The sequence below is a fragment of the Falco punctatus genome (genome assembly GCF_963210335.1).
Source record: "Falco punctatus genome assembly, chromosome: 10".
NCBI classification, from domain to species: domain Eukaryota; kingdom Metazoa; phylum Chordata; class Aves; order Falconiformes; family Falconidae; genus Falco; species Falco punctatus.
Genome location: NC_137590.1, coordinates 1,347,221 through 1,361,882, shown reverse-complemented (window position 1 = coordinate 1,361,882; position 14,662 = coordinate 1,347,221). Strand labels below are relative to the sequence as shown.

Genomic DNA, 14,662 nt, shown 5'->3' with positions numbered 1-14,662 from the left:
TACCTGGCACCACCATAAGAAGGTACGAGCACAGCAGGTCCACCACAAGCTATGGCTGCTCCCAGCTCCCGCTGCGGTCTACACCACTCTGATGCAGGCTGTGACTCAGGGTTGGCAAATTCTATCCTGGAGAAGACGGAGGTCCCTGAAGTTCCCCTTCCAGTTCTCCTGCTGGGCTGCCACCCTTGATCTTCGAACTGGCTGTAAGAGAGAATTTCACAAGTGACAGGAGTCAACCAAGGGGGCGGGTGGGCACAGAACATGACATCAATTGCATGCAGCTGAGTTTCTCACAGGACTGGTGACATTCAACCCATTTAGCCATCAATTTCAAGAAGCAGGCAAGGTGTTAGGGCCCTGAGGGCACTACTGGATCTCACCGGCCCGCCGGGACGTCCACCGATGTCAGCCCACTCTCAGCCTGCCTATGCCAGGACCTGACCTGCTGCTAGCATCCTGACTCGGTCTCAGACCTTGCCTGAGTGACCTGAGCTCCCAGCTGGAGTGGGCCACGGTGGCCCTGCCAGCTGCCCCCCTCGCCTCCCTGTTCCTGTGGCAGCAGCTGGCCCCTCCTGTGCCCCAGCAGGCAGGATGGTGCCTACACCAGGATGTCCCCAGACCAGGGTCTGCCTGCAAACTGGAGGGAAGGACAGCATTGCCTTGTGGTGCCCAGGGTGCCCTGGTGAGGGACGACTCTTGGTGCTGCTCCTGCCCAAGTGAAAGGTGCAATGGGTACACAGGGCTGAGTGGAAAACCAGCAGTATCCCTGGATGCGGTCAGGGTAGGCAGATGTCTCCACGCCTACTGAAACCGGTGGGCAGTGTCCCAGAGACCACTCTGGAGCCTGAGGACAGTGCGGTGGGGAAGAAATTTGGACCTGCCCTGTTTCCCAAACCCTCTCCAAAGCACCTTCTGTCAAGACAGAGGCAGGGCAGCTATGGGGCTAAGCAAGGGACTGTGCTTGTGTCTTGGTTGCTTTCAATGCAACCTGGATTTGAAAGAGAAGACAGCCACGTGGAAAACAGGACGACCATTTCTGTGAAGCACAGTTAAATAAGAATTTGGCAACAAAGGGCAGTCTGAAATTTTAAAACCTGAGGCATTAAGACAAAGGCGTTACAACCAGAGGGTAAAGAGTGGGACGGTGTGCTCACGTCAGGGGGAAGATCTACTACTACTTCTCTCTTACAGTCCTGCCAGGTTTGTGATCAGAAATACCTGATGTTCAACTGACAGATGATACGGACCTTTAAGGCCCTCCAGGTGCAGCACCAGAAAAGGACTGTTAAGTCTCAGGAGAACCAAAGGAACTGGGTAACTCAGCTTGACACCGGACTCCAACTGAAAGTCAAAATGAATATGGCAGCCAACCTGTCTTGGTGCTTCCCAATATCCACTAGGAACTTCTTTGCGTCCTTAGGTACTTAAATCTGTTATTTATTCTTGATTCATCACATGGGTCAAACGTTCCAAGGACAACTCCTCGTTCTGTGTGAGCTGTTGGCTTTTTTTTAAATTATTTATTTAAAGAGAACTTGGGACTGGAAATGCCTAGAAAGGAAAAGAAATAACTAGATCCAGTGCCCAAGCTGGGTGATGCTCAAACTCATCTCTGTAGAGCAGTCCATAATGTGAACAATAATTGCACAGGAAATAATCAGCAGTAATTATCACGTGTCACTCTCCAAATCCTTGTAGGGCTGCCTGCAAATGCTGTTGAGACTGGTTCTCCTGTGCCTTGTGAGGTCAGGGGGAACAGAATTAATTTGGATTATAGACTGTGGTGCTATTCCTTAAACTGGAAGAACTAAATAACTGAGATTTAGGGCTCCTGGGAAAGGCCTCATGGCAGCAAAGGGCACGTGTCCCCCCCCTGCTGCTGGGCAGCCCAGCTCAGAGGGTACAGAGCCCTCCAGGGAGCTTGAGGGAGGCAGAGGAGCCCATCCAGCCCACAGCCCTGCCCGACAACAAACCGTCACTCCTGCTCCTCTCTGCCCCTCAGCAGCCATGCCCAAGCTTCCTGCAGCACCTCTGGCCAGAGCACCTCTTTCTTGTTGGCAGAAACCTTTCCCTAACACCTTGCCCCAGCTCCTGCCCTTCCAGCACGTGGGGAGCACAGGTTCTGCAAACAATTCCCCCAGCACGTGTCCCGCTCCATCCCACAGGGAACAAAGGCTTTGAGGTCCTAGACACCACAAACCCTTATGCTTACAGACATCTCAAGCCACATTTCTCTCATTTTAAGATATGTGGGGGCTGACAGGCCCAAAGCTATTCCAAGGCCACACACGAGCAGCAAGAACACCGCTGGCGTGAACTTGTAAGCACATTGTTGCCACAGCTGAATCCTAGGGATTCCCAGGGCTCTCCCACCTCTTGTCAAGGGCTTCCATGGTGTTAGACAACAATTTACCACCAACACTGCTCACATCAACCATAGCACATGCAAACTTTTAACTTGGAATTTCTGAGATAACCCCTGCAGAAGCAGTACCAAGCCGCAGAGCACTGCCCCGGAGCCTCGATGCTGGGGTGGGTGTGGGCATGACACGACACCTGGGCTGCAGAGCTCAATCCCCAACCTGGAGGAGTGAGAATCAGGTTTGGAGACATTGTTTGCAGTTCACAGTTTTCAAAACGCTGGCAGAAAAAAACCTGGAAGCCCAACCTGCTGTGAGGTATCTCAGGTCAGAAGCAGCATATGAGGAAAAGGGGAGAAAAGGACAAGCATCTCTGTAAGGCAGCACAGCCACAGCTATGACCTGCCCTAGCACCACTGCCCCAGCAGGGAAAGGCACTGGCACACGTCCCTTTGGACAACCCTGGTGCCCAAGAGCAGAACCTCTGACAGATGTCAGGGAGAAGATGCCTGCAGCTGAGACAGGCCTGGTTGTTTCAGTGCATGGAGCCAGAGCCTGGGCAGGTCCCACCACCCCAGAGAACACTTCAAGGGGTCCCCTACAAGCCACGGTATGGCCCATTAAGGACTGCAGGATAACTCGGCCTGGGAAGAGCCTCAGGAGGTCTCTAGTCCAACCTCCTGCTCACAGCAGGGTCAGCTATGGGATCAGACCAGGTTGCTCAGGGCTTTATCCAGTCTGGTCTTGAAAACCTCCCAGCAGGGAAAGCACGTTCCCTACAAATTAGCACAACGATTAGCAAAACTACCTAACGCATTCCCTTTCTGGTGACTGCTCCAGACGATAAAGAGAAGGTTTACTTATTTTCTCAATTTTTTATTTAGTGGGATCTTAAAAAGCTTTTGGCCTACACATGCCCCAGTGACATCTGAAGAATCTCCACCTGCGCCGACAGGACCATAATTAGGCCAACACTTCGCAGCTTTCAAAAATCCCACCATCCAGATTTTAAAATAGCAAGCAATTGTAGACGCGAAAGCTATTTTGAACTTATCAGCGAGGCCCCAAGTTCTCCATTTTTCCTGGTACTGAGCGTAACTCCGTAGGGTGTAGGTCAGCCCCACGCCCCAACAAGCCTGCTGTTCAGCCTGCACACCCACTGCTCTCCGCTGCCTTCTGCCGAGGGGCGGCCAAGGACCTCGGGCTCCCACTCTGGGGAAGCCAGAAAGAAGAAAAGCCACCCTAGGGAAGCCTGGCCATGCATACACGCTGACCTGTGGTCTCTCCAGAGACTGCCACAACACGCTGGCTGGAAGGAGGAATTTTTCAAGACAACTTCCACACAGAAGCGCTCTCTCTCCTGGCCTGCTTCGCTCTGGTAAAGCGGTTCTTGCAACCACGTTCTCCATGTACAAGTATGTACGTGCATACGGCCATCTGTCTGCAGTCAGACTTCGCCAGCCTATTTCAACCAGCTTTGACAGCAAGATTAGACGTCCCTGTAACGGTGGTCTCTGTCAGAGTAAAACCTTCAAGTCTGGGAAACCTAGCACCTGCACAGAGAAGAGGGTCTCCACATTGCCCCCCACCTTGCAGGGGAGGGCGTCAGCATGAAACATGGGCTGAACCTCCTGAGCACCAGAGTGCGCCTGGGGACAGCTGATCTGTGCACACACACAGGCGAAACTGGCCACCAAACACGCGTTTTAGGGCCACCAGATTCACTGGTCCTGCTGCTCAGAGTTTCTAGTTCATCAAACCAGCAAGGCTGGGTGCTGGCATAGCAGCGCTCCGGGCTGGTGACACAGGGGCTTGCAAAGCAAGCGTTTCTGTGGCTGCTATACACCAGAGTCTCTGACTCCGCCACAGCCTCACACCCACCCTCTCACAACGCCACAGCACAGCCAGGGGCTGCCCCTCTGTTTGGAAAGAGGAGGGATACACTGCATGCAACAGGCCACAGAGGGGCTCAGAGAAAAGCAGCTCCCAGCACAGAGACACTGTACAGCCCCGTCAGCACTTTATAAAGCACAGTCTGGTCAAAATAAGTGTTCCTTTTCATCACAAAATTGCCTTAAAATTACCATATTTCAAAATATATTAACATGTTTATTGCGGCTTCTGAGTTTTTTAAATATTCCTGAAATCTGCACTGGTATGTGCTGGGGGCTCCCCAGCTGGAAAGCTAAAGCCGACAGAGGACCCGGGGGCCTGGGGGACACCGGGCTGCCCACAAGCCAGGAACGTGCCCTTGCAGCGAAGGTGGCAGCGGTGTCCGGGCTGCACCAGGAGAAGCGCCACAGCAGGTGGAGGGGGGGACCCTTCCCCTCTGCTCTGCACCCAGGAGACCGCTGCTGGAGCACTGGGCTCCCCAGTACAAGGGAGACAGGGACAGGCCGGAGAGAGCCCAGCAAAGTGCTGTGAAGATGAGGGGGGGATGGGAGCATCTCTGCTGTGAGGAAGGGCTGAGAGCTGAGGCTGCTCAGCCTGGAGCAGGGCAGGCGCCGGGGGATCTCACTGATGTGTACAAACACCTGGAGGGAGGGGGCAGAGGGGACAGGACCAGAGGCCATGGGCACAAACTGAGACACAGGAGGGTCCCTCTGAACCCTGTGAGGGTGGCCAAGCACTGTCACAGGCTGCCCAGGAAGGTGGTAGAGCCTCCATCTGTGGAGATACTCAAAAGCCACCTGGACACAGTCCTGGGCAGCCAGCTCTGGGTGGCCCTGATGGGCCAGGGGGCTAGACAAGGTGACTTCCAGAGGTGCCTCCAACCTCAATCAGCCCGTGAATCTGCGAATTATTTTTTCAGGAATTTCCTCAGCCACAACAAAGAACTTCCCCATCCTTACCAGTGGGTGAGGTATGGATTATTAATTACCTCCTGTGGCAACATCGAGCCTTTAAGAAAATGCACCAGCTGGGATCATGCTAAAACCACGAGTGGTACACCAGAGCACTGCAGAGACATGGTGGGCTGGGAGCTGCTCCCTTGGATCTTCCCATCTTCTGACATTGCCCAGGGCAGGCGTTTAAGAGACCAACGGCACTGCAGAAAGTGTTTGCTCCGTATACAGAGAAGCACAGTCAGTAACACCCTTTGCACAGGCAAGCGGCTCAGCAGAGAAAGGCAAACACACCGGCTTCTTCCCTTCCAAATCTGACTGCTGCTCCAAACCCAGGAGGCGACGCCTCCCCTGGAACCAGGGGCCACAGAGTCCTCCTAATTCTGCTGCAGCATGGGGTAAGGTTTGGAACAGACCATGGTATTTACTAACACCTCAAAGCAGGATGAAGCATCCTTCCATGCAGGAAGATGCCGTTCGTGTTGCACATTTCAAAATAGCTAATAGATTCTGTGAAAGTGAGAAATCGGAGGAAGAAGGGCAAGACAGCGGCAAGGTACCTTCAGGTTCAGGCACAGCTAACAAAGTGGAGACACTTGGGCTGGGCATCACCTGCTGTTCCCAGGGGCGTCACTGCCACTGGGACTAGCTCTTGGGCCTGTGGATCTGCTCAGAGCCACAGGGGGAGAGAAGGAGCAGCCACCAGCAACCTCACATGCCACCCCAGTGGGCTCAAGGTGACACTATCCACGCTCAGTGCTGAGGCTGGAAGGGAGCTTGGGCAGCTCCGACTGGGCGCAGACCCTCAGCCAACACTGGAGGGGCACAAAGGGGGCACCCACGTCCCACCTTCCACTCTGCTGCCATAAGCCGCTCCCGTCGGCAGCGCCAGCCGGGCTGCAGCATCCCACCCTGCCAGCGTCAGGGCTCAACACAGGGTGGTTTTCTGCAAGTGACACTTACAAGCAGGCGGAAACATCCAAAGAGGATTGATACACGATCCCGAAATGTTTCAAGATGTGCAGTCTTTTACAACTCCTAAAGAAACAAACCCAGAACGTGTCCCAGCAGGTCCAAAGCCCCCACCCCATAGCCTGGACTGTTTGCTGGGTGCCCCCCTCGGCTGGGCTGATGCCCCCGGTGCTGCAGGACCCTTTCGAGGGCCACAGCGGTGTCACCTTTGGGCTCCAGGACAGCCTGTGCTCCTGCGGTGCCTGAGAAGCACCGGAGGGAAGACGGCCAAGCGCCCCCCCTGCGAGGGGCTTCCCACCTCGTGTCTCCCGGAGAGGATCCCTCGGGAGAGCCAGAGCAGAGCCGTCCCACACCGCTGGGCCACCCCGGGCAGCGCCTGGCACCACACGCGCCCAGCTGGGACCAGTCTGCCCAGCGAGACCCACCGCCCACCAGCACAGAACTTGTCCAAAGGGGGCAAGCACCCACACAGACTTACTTAAATTTTTTTGTAAGACAAGCACCTGCATGTACTTTTCTCTTTTAAATTTTTTTCAGCAAGACCAGAACTTGCACATACTTTTTTTTTTTTTTTCTGTTAAGATAAGCACCTGCACGTACTTTTTTTTTTTTTTTTAATTTTGTTAAGATAAGCACATGCACATGCACGTACTCTTTTTTATTTATTTTTTATTATTATTTTTTGGTCACACATCCCTGCTGTTGGGCGTAGTGCCTCGAGGAAAAAAATACCTCCCTGCACATGGACGTTACAGCCGCAGAACGACCCGCGGCGGCTCCGCAGCCCCCCCGGGGGCACGAGGCAGCAGCCCCCGGCCCATCCCTCCCCGCCGCCCCCGGCCCCGCCACCACCGGGGCCTCTGACGAGCGGCGGCCGTGGCGGAGCGATCCCCCCCGGCAGGCCCGGGGCCGCCCCGGCTGCGGGGGGCGGCGCGGAGCGTGACGCGGCCCCCAGCCGCGCTCGGCCCGGGGCCCGGCCCGCGGGGGGGCCCGGGGCAGGCAGCGCCCGGCGCGCTCCTTACCTCCACGGCGGGGCCCGGCGGCCGCGGCCCGGCCCGGGCGCTCGCTGCCAGCCGCGGCGGGGGCTGCCCGGCCCGGCGTGCGCTGCGCGGAGCCGCCCTACGGCTGGGCCGCCGCGCCCGCACGGCCCGGCCCGGGCTGCCAGCGGGGCTGCGAGCGGGGCCGCGCCGGCCGGGGGGGGGGGGGGGCGCGGGCGGCGGGAGGGGCGCGGAGCGGGGGGGGCCGGGGCGGCGGGAGGGGCGGTAATTGGGAGGCTGACTCGCAGGCGCTTAATGAGCGCCGTCGCCATGGCAACCCGCGTGTGCCGCCGCGCCGCAGCGCCCGCGCTCGCTCCGCCGCAGGGGTTCGGGGATGGGGCCGGCGGGGGGTCGCCATGGCAACGCCGAGCATCTTCCCCCCCCCCCCCCCCCCCCCGCCCAGCTCCGGCCAGGCCGGGCGCCCCCCGTTTCCCCCCGCCCCGAGGGGCTGCCGCGGATCCCCACCCTGCGCGGGGCGGGGGGCGACGTGCCGCTGCGTGCCCCCCCTGCCCCTCGTGGGGCGAGGGACTCGCCGCCAGCAGCTGCCTCCAGTCACTGACATTGACCTGTGCCGTGTGTGCCCCCCCAGCCAGCAACCGGGCTGCGGCACGCGGCCCCCGGGACCCCCGGGCTGACAGCCCCCCCAGCGCCCGCACCGCAGCCTCGGACAGCAACCGGGGGGCGTCGGCACGAAGCCCCCAGCGGCGCGGGGGGACACAGGGTGCTGCGGCGCGGTCTTGGGGGGGGGGGCGCAGGGGGCGCCCCGCGCGGCGCTTCCCCATGGCCCTGCTCAAAACGCGGGTCGCTGTCCCCCGGCTCTGGCTGCCCACGGTGGGGGGCACTGGCAGCTGCCCCGGGCCCGCGGGTGGGAGCAGGGGAGCACGAGGACCATCCACACACGGAGGGGTGCCAAGAGCCACGCGAGGGGGAGTGGGGGGAGGCAGTGGCCCCTGCAGCCCCCCACTCGCCCGGTGGAGCACAGGGGCCAGCACTTTGTTTCTGGGGTCAGTGTCTGACAGCTGCGATCAGCTTGGGTCTGCGCCCCACAACCTGTCACGCAGGACAGAAGATGAAGTCAGACTCCAATGAAGTGATCCTGAAAATGGGGGTGCAGGGGACGGGTGCGTCCTTCGGTGCCGCTGCCTTCGCCCCGGTCTCGCCTCAGCCCTCGGGGACACAGTACGGAACATCTTCCCTTACCAGTCCTTTAGTGCTGTAGTGGGAGGTTCAGATCGGGAGCAGAGTGAAACTCAAGGCACTTGAAAAGCAGCTCGGCATTCGCCTTCTCCCATTGCTCCCTGCTCCTGGCTGTGCCATAAAAATCGGGAATTCAGAGTGATGGATTCCCAGGACACGGCTGCTTCGGGCCGAGCAGAGGCGGCACCCCCGGCTCCCCCACGAGCCCTCCAGCTCCGCAATAGGCCCCAGTGCCTCAGCTCCCACCTCCGCCACCCCTTGTAAAGCACCTTCCCTTCATGTATGAACGGTGGGACAAGGGGCTGGCGAGCAGCCCCATGGGAAGAGCTCCGGGGTCTGGGCAGGTGGGCAGCGTGCCCCAGCAGCCCGAGGGCTGGCCGTGCCCCCTGTCCACAGATACCCCCTTAGTCACCAGCCAAGTTCCAGGCAGCCCCGCGAGGAGCAGGGAGCTCCACCATCCTGATGGGGTCCCTCCAACTTGAGGATACTCTGTGGTTCTGTGAGCTTTTGTTTATTTAAACTTAGCTTTTACTAATGGGTTTATTATTTTATTTATTCAGATGTGGCTTCTCAGACTCCACTATGCCATTAACGCCACTGGACCCAACCAGTGCAGGCTGCAGCATCTCCCAGAGCTGCTCTGGGATGGGTTCAGCCAGGACCCGTCCCCATGCACTGCGGTTCACAGGAAGGCAGCGCCTGCGGGTGGCCGTGCCCACCACTCCTGTCCTCCCCCCCAGCTACATCCCATGCCCATCCGACCCAAAACCCTGACAAACACCTTATGGAACATGAAACAATAGGAGTAAGCCTGAAGTACAAACTGACATCCACGACTTTTATTGCCGCTGGGCAAGTCACTGCCATTCTGTGCCTCAGTTTCACGCGCTCTAGGGGGCCTTTGCATACCGAGAACTACAAAACACATCTCCTCTGGGCTATCAGATGTACTTAGATGACACCGAAATTATGACAAATGGTGGACTGTACTTTCAGCTCGCAGAGCAACAGTTTTTGTCAGCAAACAGACCCAGACGGGGTAAGTGGAGGGGCTCTTTCAGAACATTTTCTCCTGTTTCCCCAGTTACTGTCGGTACTTACTCCACACCTAGTGACACGCCTGTACCAGAGAGCCCAGCAGAACAGGAGATGCCACCCCAGGGCAGCTGTTGCACTCCATCGCTACCCCTAGGTTAACTGCACAGCATCACTGTTGCACTACCGTGCTTAGGAGAGACCATCTGCCGTATCATTTTCCTCTCGTGTTGGTGCTGAGCAAGGATGCAGACAGTCAGCACGGAGCAGAACAAGGAACACACACGCTGCGCAGGGGAAGCTTGTTGCTCTTTACCCATTTCAGGGAGAAACACTGCTCTTTGGCTAGCAGATCAACTGGGTGCAACTGTACATTGTGATTACTCCAAGAAGGTCAGGTGTGACCTGTTCAAAACACCTGCTGACTTAATGGCACTAACTTTCCTTACTCATATTTACAGGACAACCCTGTTCCAGGAGCTGCAGACACCACTGATGACTTTGCCCAAGTCATTCCCCCCACAACTCCATCCACATGACAGCACAGGCTGCACCTTCCAGCCACCTCCAACCCCAGCGTGACCCACCAAGCTTTTCCTCCACCATTATCAGTATTTTGGACTGAAATCACTGTATTCAGTTATTGCTGAAAGGCAAAACTTTGGAGCAAAACTTAAGCTTTTGCTTTTAAAATGAGTAAAAATACTGATATTAAAAAATGAGTATTTGAGACATTCTAAATGAGACTGCCCTGCAGAAGCCACTTTCTGTGAACAAGAGGATGTAGGCTTTGAGTCAGAGAATCCCTCAGAATCTTGCCCAAAACATGAGTATTGGTATGAACTGTTGTGAAGCACACCCCAAAGCACGCATTAGCTGTAGACATCTTCCTATTGCCAGTACGTTGTCAGTGGCATGGATCATACCAGCTGCTGTGAGCCATTGCTGCTCATCCAGGAGCACACCCGCGTTCATCCAGCTAGCTCACATTTTAGTGACAGATGTAGCTAAAAGGGGAGAAGTTTATGAGCCACTTCAGAGTAGTTTGTTTATTTCAATTTTTTATTGGATTATGAGACAACTGAAACTTCCCCTCTGACATCTACATACACATTTAGCAAAATAATAATGTGTGAAGAAGTCAAGAGCCCACATTCTGCTTTTTGATTTTTTTCCACCTAACCACAAAACAAAAGATGGGGGGAAAGGGCTGACCACAATGCTGACAGATACCATTATGATCCCAAGAACAGATAGTTAAAATTCTTGAACCATTAATAGCTGCCACTACGCAAAGCAGTATTTGTATTAGTTTTGCTTCTCCCCTTTTGAAATAACGCATTCCCATTCTCATGAAATAGCCATTACAACACATGCAGGAAACACAGCCAAGATCTGCTCATGGTGTGGCAGGAACTTCACCTCCTGAGCAACATCTGAACTGTGCATCTTTCAAGTGATCACAGCATTTTGCATCATCTCTCAAGGACATCCCGAACATCAGCTCAGCTAAATTTTCAGGATTTCCAGGCTCCTGAGCCCAATTCCTACTTTGCCAGCTTTTTCTCTTTAACTTACGTATTTGTGCTGTGGGTGCCATGTGGCTGTTACACCAACCTGAATTAGATTGAAGTAGGAGCTGGAAACAGTTCAGGTTATTCCATCTGTGAATAATAAATCCAACAATCATGTTTTAAATGCCCCTCCTGTTGCCCATGCAAAGATGGTTACAGTCTCATTTGGGACACAGTCATTTCCCAGTTGTAAACGGACTTTAAAACTGCAAAATTTAGAGATAGAAATGTTAGAGCAGGAAAAACGAGTGTCACCTATTCTAGTCACTCAGTTTCACTCTAAACACGGCAATATTGCTAGGTGAGATACTCATTTCCATGTACATTAAACACAAAAGCTGTGCTCTTCCTTACAGCAAGCCAACATACCGTACCCGTTTTCTCTTAGCAATGCAATACAAATGGCCATTTCAAAGGGTATGGTTTGTGACAGCACATTTTAAATCCTCTCATTCTTAGTCCATTTCCTGCTCTTTTTTAAGCAATGATTTCTGAATGCTTTGCACGGAACAAGCCCGTATGCCTAATAAAGCATGCTGCATTCTTACTTGTGGTGGACAGGTACTCACTGAAGCAGGATCAGTTGCATGGACTCGAACAGTACTGTTAGCAGCTTCTGAAAATCACGTGTCGTGGATGCAAAGGCTAAGGTGAGCCTTGCTGGGCCTTAGCATTTAAGAGGAATTAAGCATCTCTATTCATCCGCCCCCTTTGCTGGCTCTGGGGACAACCAAATTACCTTCCTTGCCAGCCAAGATGCTCACTGTAGTCACCAAAACCTAAAGCACGACCACATTTCATACTTCAGGATGAGTCAGTCACCTACCCAGATCAGGAGTAATCACATTTTGCAGCTTGCTTCCTCACCAGACCACGTGCATTAGGGATTTGTTCCCTTCTCCATCAAAGCACTGAGCTGGAAGCCAAAGCATGGAAAAAAACCCCTTTTTGAACTGGGCAAAAGAATCCTCTTCCATGACCTCCTGACGTGGGCCACCAAGGAGATTAAGCTCAAAGCACACAACTGATGGGGCACCCAGAAACTCTGAGCAGGCATGAGTTTGGTTTAATACCAGACTTCCCCATTTGTGTGCAATAGCTGGCACCACTGCTGTCCAAGGGAAACGGTGCAAAGACTGCGATCGCTTCCAAGGCCACGCACGCGGCATCACGAGGCGCACTCCCACCCACGACCTACACAAAGCAGAAACACGTTCCTACCGTCTGCCAGTGTTTAAGTGAGACACACTAAAGGGAAGCGCTATTTTCATCATATGACTTTAAAGCAGGTATTTTACATCACATAAATCACTGATTTAAGGATGGAACTTGCATTTACATCTAACACCAAAACACAGGGAGGGATGCTTTCCTAAATACAGGAAAAGGCTAGCAACAGACTCCAAGTGCAGTCGCAGTCTAAGTTTCACTTTTTTTTTTTTTTTTAAACAGTAGTGTTGATTTCTCCTTCACAATTCACTATAGGACACAAACGTTTTAAGTCAGTCCCGCACTCCACATTTGGTGAGAAGGCATGTTTCTCTTCTGTCTTTTTAAGAACAAATTTATATTGGTTATACGAAGCGCAGAAAAAAAACCAGGAGAGTTTGGATGCCCAATACTAAAGCACATCTCTGAAAAGATGGCTCCAGTTAGTTTAAAAACCAAGATGAGCAATGCCAAATGACTTTTGTCAACTATTGCTATAACTGCACGCCAAAGCAAAGCACATGCTACGTCTGCAAAATGCAGCAAGCTTGCAAGTCTTCCACAGCCTTTTACTCTTCTGTGAGATTCAAGACACTTACCCAAATCACACTTTTGTAACACCTACAAGAGATCTCAAATACTTGTGGTCACAAATACATACCAGATCGAGTCTTCCACTCCTACAAAAAATAGTGCTGACAGAGGTAAAGGGATTACAGTGTTTGGGGTTTGTTGGTAGATTCTTTAGTTATCACAAGCCTTGCACTTAACTGCACTGGCTCTGTATCTGGCACTGCTGAAATTCTACTAGCTTTCCAGAGGAAACTAATCCAGAAGGATACAAGTTATGCCAAGGAATTCCTCCTTCATTTTCACAGTAAAGGGGCCTTTCTCGTTCGCATAGCAGCCAAGGGAGACATCGAAGGTGGCTCCGGTAAAAGAAATCTTCAGTGTCTAAGGGAGTTCCCTTTAAATATCGGCGTTACCACATGTTGGTTAAACCCCATCTAGGCCCTCCCTGTACCTCATGAATAAAGACGACTTCAAACATAACCACTGTCATAACCACCTCACTTCAGAAAGCTAAGAATATAGTTGGTAAAAAGCCACTGTTATGCATCGGGTGCGATCGGCTACTATAAGCCCAAGACATTCTCATGCTGGCACTAGAAATCAGTTTTAGAAACAAACTGTTACTAACAGCTACGAGCATATGCAAAAAACTAATGGCCAACACCTTATTACTGGAAAGACACAGAGCTACTGGAAATATGCATATATACCTTCTCATCTACCGAGCTCTATTCCTGTTTTAAGTGTGACCTGTATTATACTGAAGACCCCCGGAGGCTAATCAGAGAGAGATTTTCCATGAAGTAAGTCTGACCTACTCCATGGTCGGCAGAAATAAAAATCAAGGGGGGATAATGCTTGTGTCAAGTTTAAGGGAGGTAAGTATTTCCACAAGCGTAGCTTAGGGCTGTAAACCTGCATTAAGCTGTTCTTGTGCAGTCTGGCTTCTGTAGGAAGTCCCCAGTACTAACCCCCCACTTAAAAATCCAATGTGGAGAAGGTACCACCTGCAGTGATCAGAACCACAGCAACTATTTTTTCTAATCATTATGCTAAGATAGACCTTAACTGAAATGCCTCAATTAAAACAACAAAAAACCCTTACAACAAATGAAACACAGGAGTCACCCCATTCCAGGTGCAGAGAATAAAACTCTTAGCACTAAATGCACTCTGCAGAAGTGTGGATTTAGTCATGCCAGAAATACTTCTAAGACTCCATGGCTTTATGATCAATTGTGGGGAAACTTGACTTGGCAGCTCAAATACAGCTGCTTTTCCACCCCTGGGATAGAAAAGGCATGCAGAGGTACACAACATAAAAGCAACAGCAGCCCGATCTGATGGCAAGACAAGCCATGTAATCACTTCTGTTCAGGTTCCGCTAAGAACTTGCGTTTATTGGGCAAAACTAACTTCACTCATCCTGGGATCCCTTCTGGTACTAGTGTGGCTACTCCTGTGCAACAGGCAAAAGCTCAAACTTTCTAGATGTGATCAGGAAATGGAAACTGAGTGTTACTCTTCAGGGAAACTGTGTAGATCAAAGTAATTCCTTGAAAGAAAAGCTGGTATCAAGTCGCATTTGAACATGCGCTTGATGTGCTCCTTGTGCCAGATCCAATTCATCTGAGCAGATGTGTAAAATTTTTGACCGGTTGGTCAGCGGTGTTGCTTTCATATCCAGTCACGCTTGAAGAAAGGACAATGTATTGGGAGAAACGGTGCTTGGTTCACTAGCTGGTCTCAACCACAAACCCAAGGGCATTTCAAGAACTCCCAAGTCTCTTACTAAAACAAAGAAGTTACTCCAGCAAAAGAGGCAAGTAGGATGAATTGTGATTTCCCCAGCATGAGGC

The 14,662-nt window shown here is 52.9% G+C and overlaps 1 protein-coding gene across 6 annotated transcripts in view; it reads right to left on the bottom strand.

The window, feature by feature from the left end:
* The window catches only part of L3MBTL1 (L3MBTL histone methyl-lysine binding protein 1), a 35,385-nt gene extending 20,813 nt beyond the window's left edge, over nucleotides 1–14,572 (bottom strand). For 2 of the 6 annotated variants that reach the window (XM_080405672.1, XM_080405678.1), the window contains exon 1: nucleotides 4–14,572. The gene's annotated coding sequence lies outside the window, so the exon portion shown is untranslated. The remainder of the gene's footprint in view (nucleotides 1–3) is intronic. The other 4 variants (XM_080405673.1, XM_080405674.1, XM_080405676.1 and 1 more) reach the window with 4 other exon arrangements.
* Nucleotides 14,573–14,662: the final 90 nt, after the last annotated feature.